Here is a 6,000-nt window from a genome sequence, read left to right on the forward strand (position 1 = left end):
GTGTGATTGTTGTCCATTAAATTCAATTCATAGTTAACAATTTATCTTTGCTATCTCAATTATCTAGATAGATAAAAACATATATTCCCGCAAAAATCCAATTCGACAATGAAAGTATTTCTTGTGCCATTTGAATCAATTCAAATTTTTTAAAATATAAAAAGAATACATTCTTGTGACATTTTAAATTTAAAAGTGATATTGTAAGAAGGTTCATCATATTTTCTGAAAATAAATGGGACCAATATCATTAAAGGGATACGAATGGTTTGATTTTGTAAGAAGTTTTATTTAAATAGTTTTGTACGAAGTTTGATTTTGATCCCATTTAAAAATCAAACCTATTTCTTTCTCTTACATTACTTATTTTCTCTCTTGTATTACCCATCTCTCTCTCTTAATTCATAGACATTTTTTTCTCTCTTAATCCATAGACATTTTTTTCACCCTTTTCTCTCTCTCTCTCTTGTTAGCCCTCTCTCTCCCACTCTCTCTCTTATTGCATTGGGCAATAGTATGAGTCCCACATTACCAAAGGGTCACGGGGGACTACTATTTATATAAGGGGGTGAGGGAAATGACGAATTGTGAAATTGAGCCACCAAAGGGCACGTAGTCGAGTTGCTTCTCACTCATAAGAGAGGGGTGTGGGCCATCTTATTAAAAGAAAGCCTTTAAATTATAAAATATAAATTATGAAATTTGAAAAATAAAAAATAATGAATTAAAAAGGATGGGCTTTGTGCCACCCTTCTTATTAAATAAAAATAAAAATAGAGAAATATTATAAGAGTAATGACACTGATACTCTTCCACCCCTTTTATTAAATAAAAATAAAAATAGAGAAATATTATAAGAGTAATGACACTATGATACCCTCCCACACCAATGTGAGTAGTGGCTATTATTTGGGGATCCTTTCTAGAGATTTGTGTCAAAATTTAATGGTTATCATTTGGAGTCCTACTCATATGGGTACGGCGGGGTCTCATAAATATTATTATTCATATTATAAATAGCAGCGGGGATTGGCAATTTTTAAAACCTTGTATTGGAGTATTACACACATATTTCTTATAGATTTCTACAATTCAAGGACCATGTAACTTGGTTGCTTACTTTTTGACACAATGTCACTGAGATTTGCTTCTGTGTTTGTGACCCTCATGAAAAAAAAGGGGCAATGGGGTTTTAAGAGGGATTCTTCTAACTATTTATCTAACAAAAACCTTGTGGTATCCCCTCTTTTCCAACACAAATTCTACTATGTCAAAGGAATAAGGGTTTGCGGTGATCAATCTCACTCCAGCCTTTGCAAACTCAAACTTTGCAAACTCAAACTTGGGTTATGTGTAAGGATCTTTGTTATATTTTCGCCAGATTTGTTTCACAGCACTTTCTGAAGTTGCAGCGGAACTCCCAGCACCTCCACCACCATTTTGCAATCAAAGTTTGACATGTGAGTCTAGCGATAATATTTTTGGGCGTTACCATGATCATTTAAGCTATGTACTTTCCTTAATCTAACATCGATAAGCATTCTTTCTGTGAACTTCAGACACTGCAACTTGTCAAAAGAGGACTTATTATCCCAAAGGAACATATTTAAGTAGGACCTGGCTTCTATAAAACTAAACTGGGCAGACTTACTTCCCAAATAATCCTATTTGGGTAGGAACTGGCATCCCATGGGTGGCATGAGGGTTGTTTGCATTTCTAAATCCCAACTTAATTGCAAGTGGTGAATTTATGAATTACAATAATTTTGGATGTTTCAAAGGACAACTAGACATGTATTTGACATTCTAGGTTTTATAATTTGAAATTCAAACTCACTTTTTTTGGTCTGGGGCTATTGAATAGGGTCTTATGAATAACTCTTGTTTTTAAGAATCAAACTTGAGATGTAAGGTTGCTAGTGTCAACTGCGAACCACTCAAGCTCAAGCTTGATCCCTATTGTCATGGGAACTTTGGTTTATAGAACAATTTCCGAAGGGTAATGGTTCTTCAACATGATCAGTCAACAGTTTGTAAAGTGAGTTTTATATAGACTACATAATGTTATAAATTTCTTTTCAAAGGAATAACTTTCATGCAAGATCCTTTAGGTGAAGATATGAATGCACATGAAATGGGCCAATACATTACATTGTTGAACATTCAAACTAGCGACATAAACTTCTTAGGGAAGTCAATTGTTGGTGCTAAAAAATTTGAATTCAAACAATACTACCAACCAATAAAAAATGAAAAAACTACAATTAGATATAGAATATCTCACATATTACCTTCTGAGAATGACCCTTAACTATGAAAGAAGACATGATTCTAGAGACAAGAAAACCAAAAAAACATAAGAGAGAAACTAATTCCCCCAAACGAAAATCACCTCCTCATCGTTTATGCCTTTATGAACTCTCTAATGGGGTGGGAGTTCATGGGAGGCTTCTAGTTTTGAAGGGCTATTTTTCTTTTCGATGGTGACCAAACTAAACAAAAAGCTAAGGGCATGTTCGGTGCATGTGATGAAAAAACTTCTCCATATGTTTAAGTGCGGTAGTTTTTTCATACTAATTGGTCCCAAAGTATTTTTACAAACCAATTAGCAGTCAATTGGTGGGAAAAAACTCCCACACCTAATTATATAAAAGAGCTCTTTCATGTGAAAATACTTTCACGAAAGTATTTTTATACGTACCAAATGTGCCCTAAGGATGTATATGCAATTAGGAGAGGGAGAAAAAGGTAGGATGGGCATTGGGTTATATTTTTGAAACTTATGGAAGGGTTCTACGGGCTTCTCCTAGACCTAAAATCTACCTTTGAAATTTTTTTTTGGCGGAAGGGGGTGAGCGCCGTTTTCCCAAAAGAATTATAGGACTTAAGGTTTGAAGCTTTTTGTTGAGACTTGGAAGAAATGGTATGGAGGAGCGGCCCATCTGAAAAACTAGGGCCGGTGGCCCAAACCAGCCTTAGAAAAAGTATGGTTGGGGTCAGAAGATGCGGCTTGAGCCAGTGTCGGGCTTGGCTCGACCCTCTTCTTTTGTTTTTTTTTGCTTCTATTTTTCTTCATTTATTTTTGGCATGGTCCGATCCAGCCCTACTCTATGGGGACAAAGACCGGGTGAGGGCCGGGGCTGGCTGGGCATAGAGTTGGCCCATTACCCTTATGAGGAATATCGAAATTATATTTTGGAGTGCATAAGAACATAAACCTCTCATCTTCAAATCTCTTAAGATTAGCGCATATCTTTTTACACATGTATTTAAATGCATTAATAACTATTAAACGTAAAAAGTTTTTTAGTTTTGAAATGAAAACATTAAATATATATGCAGATTAGGCACAACAATATCAGTTGATTTATTGAAAATAGGGATCTCTTTATCTCGTATATAACTAATTATAAAAACATCCCGTATCATTTTCAATCTATTTTGAATACCATGTCGTTCTTTCTCCTTAATAATGATTAGAATATACAAATTTCCTACTTAAATAATGACAAAATAAAATAAGAGATAGATTGGGATGGAGAGAGATTCAAGTGCTCTACTCTACCCTAAACATTACAAACTTCCCCACCCTAAACTCTGGCTCTAAGTCACCTACCCTAAGCCTTCTCTTACAATATAGATCTATTTTCATTGATCAACATATGTTATACCTTGAGTTGTATTATAATAAAAGAAAATTACGTACCGACATGAGAAGAACTAATATATTCCTCCATGCTCCATATTTTCCCATTATATTAAGCCGAGGTCCACCCCTCACTTTACGTAAACCTTTTTCAATTTTGCCTCTCTGTTCAATGTTGCCCATATTGGACTGATTGGAATTTTTTAATGTGTTAAGCATCAAAAAAAAAAAAAAAAAAATGCTAATCATAATAAAGTGAGAATATTGCATTTTAATGCCAATAAATAGAAATATTAGTTAGATGAAGCATGATAATCGTTCCACCGAAAATATTAGGAAGAAAATAATCTAAAAATGTAGAAAGCACCTTAATCTATCAATCTAAGTCCCGAATATATCCTAAATGAAGCCATTACAATAATAAAGTGTATTAGAACTTTAAAAAAAGAAAAAGAAAAAAAGAAGAGGCTATACACTTAATATATTCATTGAAATAATTTCTATGCTTATATTGGTTGTTTTGGCATTCTAGTGATGAAGGTATGGCTCAAAGGGAAGAAATGGTGATTTCAAAACTTTGGTAACTTTGCCTTCTGCAAACATAACTTCAAAGGACAGAAATGGTGGTTTCATAATGTTGGCTCCACCAATTTGTAGAAGTATTGATCCTCAAGAAGGCAATTCTTGATAGTAGAAAGGAATCTGTAACCCTTCCATTGCCAATTCACAGTCACACCACCAATTTGCTTAATCTAGGTTTCTCTAGATATTCTCTCTCTATAAAAGCCCATTTGAGATGAATTTTCTAGTTTTAAACCTCTTTTCTAGTCTAGAGATTCATTTTTTCTCCACATTCCAAAGTTGAACTATTAATTTTTTAAATCTCTTCACTAATGTATGATAATTTCATTCCATAACTTAATCACTATGGGAGAGAATTATGACATTTTTAACATCAGAGTTTCTCTTTTCTAATTTTGAAGGCTCACCCTTGACGCCTAGAATCTTGTTTATACATCAGAATGCAAAATTAAGCCCAAATAAGGAAGATTATGAAAGGATCTATTGCAATGTATAGGATAGACACCTAATCTAAATGGGGCTTCTTGCTTTGGAATGCTTAGAACATATGTGCCAATATTGTGGATTGGTGCAAGTGCATTAGTTTGGGAACATTGGCCAACGAGTATCGAGAGAAAGCCCGTGGGGGAGTGTCAAGTTTTTGGAAAATTGTTTCAACCCTATTAAAATAAGTAAGTTCTTATCTCAAAACTCGTCAAAAATTATAATTATAGTGTTGAAAAACCTTCAAATTGACTATCTCAACCTTGATCATTATGGTTGTGAAAAAAAACATGGAGATTTCAAGTCGTAAGAATAGTATATATATTGTAACATCCATTTCACTTTAAAACAAGTGTTCGCAAATCCACAAGATGATCTGTACCATATTTTAAAGCTTTAAATTTCACAATCGGCATTGAAAATTGATTTTAAAGCCACATTGGAGATTTCCGATGCCCAAAGTGCCAGACAAGGCAAGGCTTTACTTTGTTTTCATGAATACTAAACCCTATAAAAAGTGCATCTTGTAAATCATTTATTCTCTCAATTAATGCAGCTGTCAATGAAGCTCTAAAGGAAAGAAGAATGTGGGTTTAGAAAGACTAAGTTAGCTGCTTGATCCATGAGTGAAAGAGGTATATATAGAGAGAGAGACACAAGGAATAAGTCTTTTACACAGCATATATCAACTTTGGATTTAGGCTCCGATTCTCTCTCTTCGAAGCCCGTGCTCAATGACATGCACACTTTCTCGAAACATGGCCCCAAAAATGCGTGCGCATACATCTGATCTGTGTATGTGTTTCAGTAAGAGAGAGAGAGAGAGAAAGAGAAAGAGAGAGACAGCATGTCTACAAGTTTCAAGGAAACATGCAAGTCTCAGAGTACTAACATAAGAGCAGCAAGACAGTCTAGAGAGAGAGAGAGATATATATACTATAAATACTATGGAATCTCCTTGTCCCATCTTCCCTTTTCCTACAAAAACCCCAACAGAAGCTGTGTTTTTCTTTTTCCATTGGGAAGAAGCCCATGTGAAAACCCTAAACCACTGTTACTGATTTTATGGTAGCTTGTTACGATTCGCTGTGATTTTTTTATCCATGGGTTGGTCAGTTTGATTCAGACCAGTTGTTAAAGACCAACCAAAGATTTCAGCACTGCCAAGAATCACTGAGAGTATTTTAAAGGTTAGAGAATCAATCCATAACACTTTTGGCAGTACAAAAATAGGGGTATTTTATGTGCAAAAGGATGAAATAGAATCCAAACAACACACAAAACACACA

This window comes from Amborella trichopoda, chromosome 13 (genome assembly GCF_054954075.1).
Source record: "Amborella trichopoda isolate Santa Cruz 75 chromosome 13, AtrichopodaSantaCruz75HAP2 v2.0, whole genome shotgun sequence".
In the NCBI taxonomy this organism is placed as follows: domain Eukaryota; kingdom Viridiplantae; phylum Streptophyta; class Magnoliopsida; order Amborellales; family Amborellaceae; genus Amborella; species Amborella trichopoda.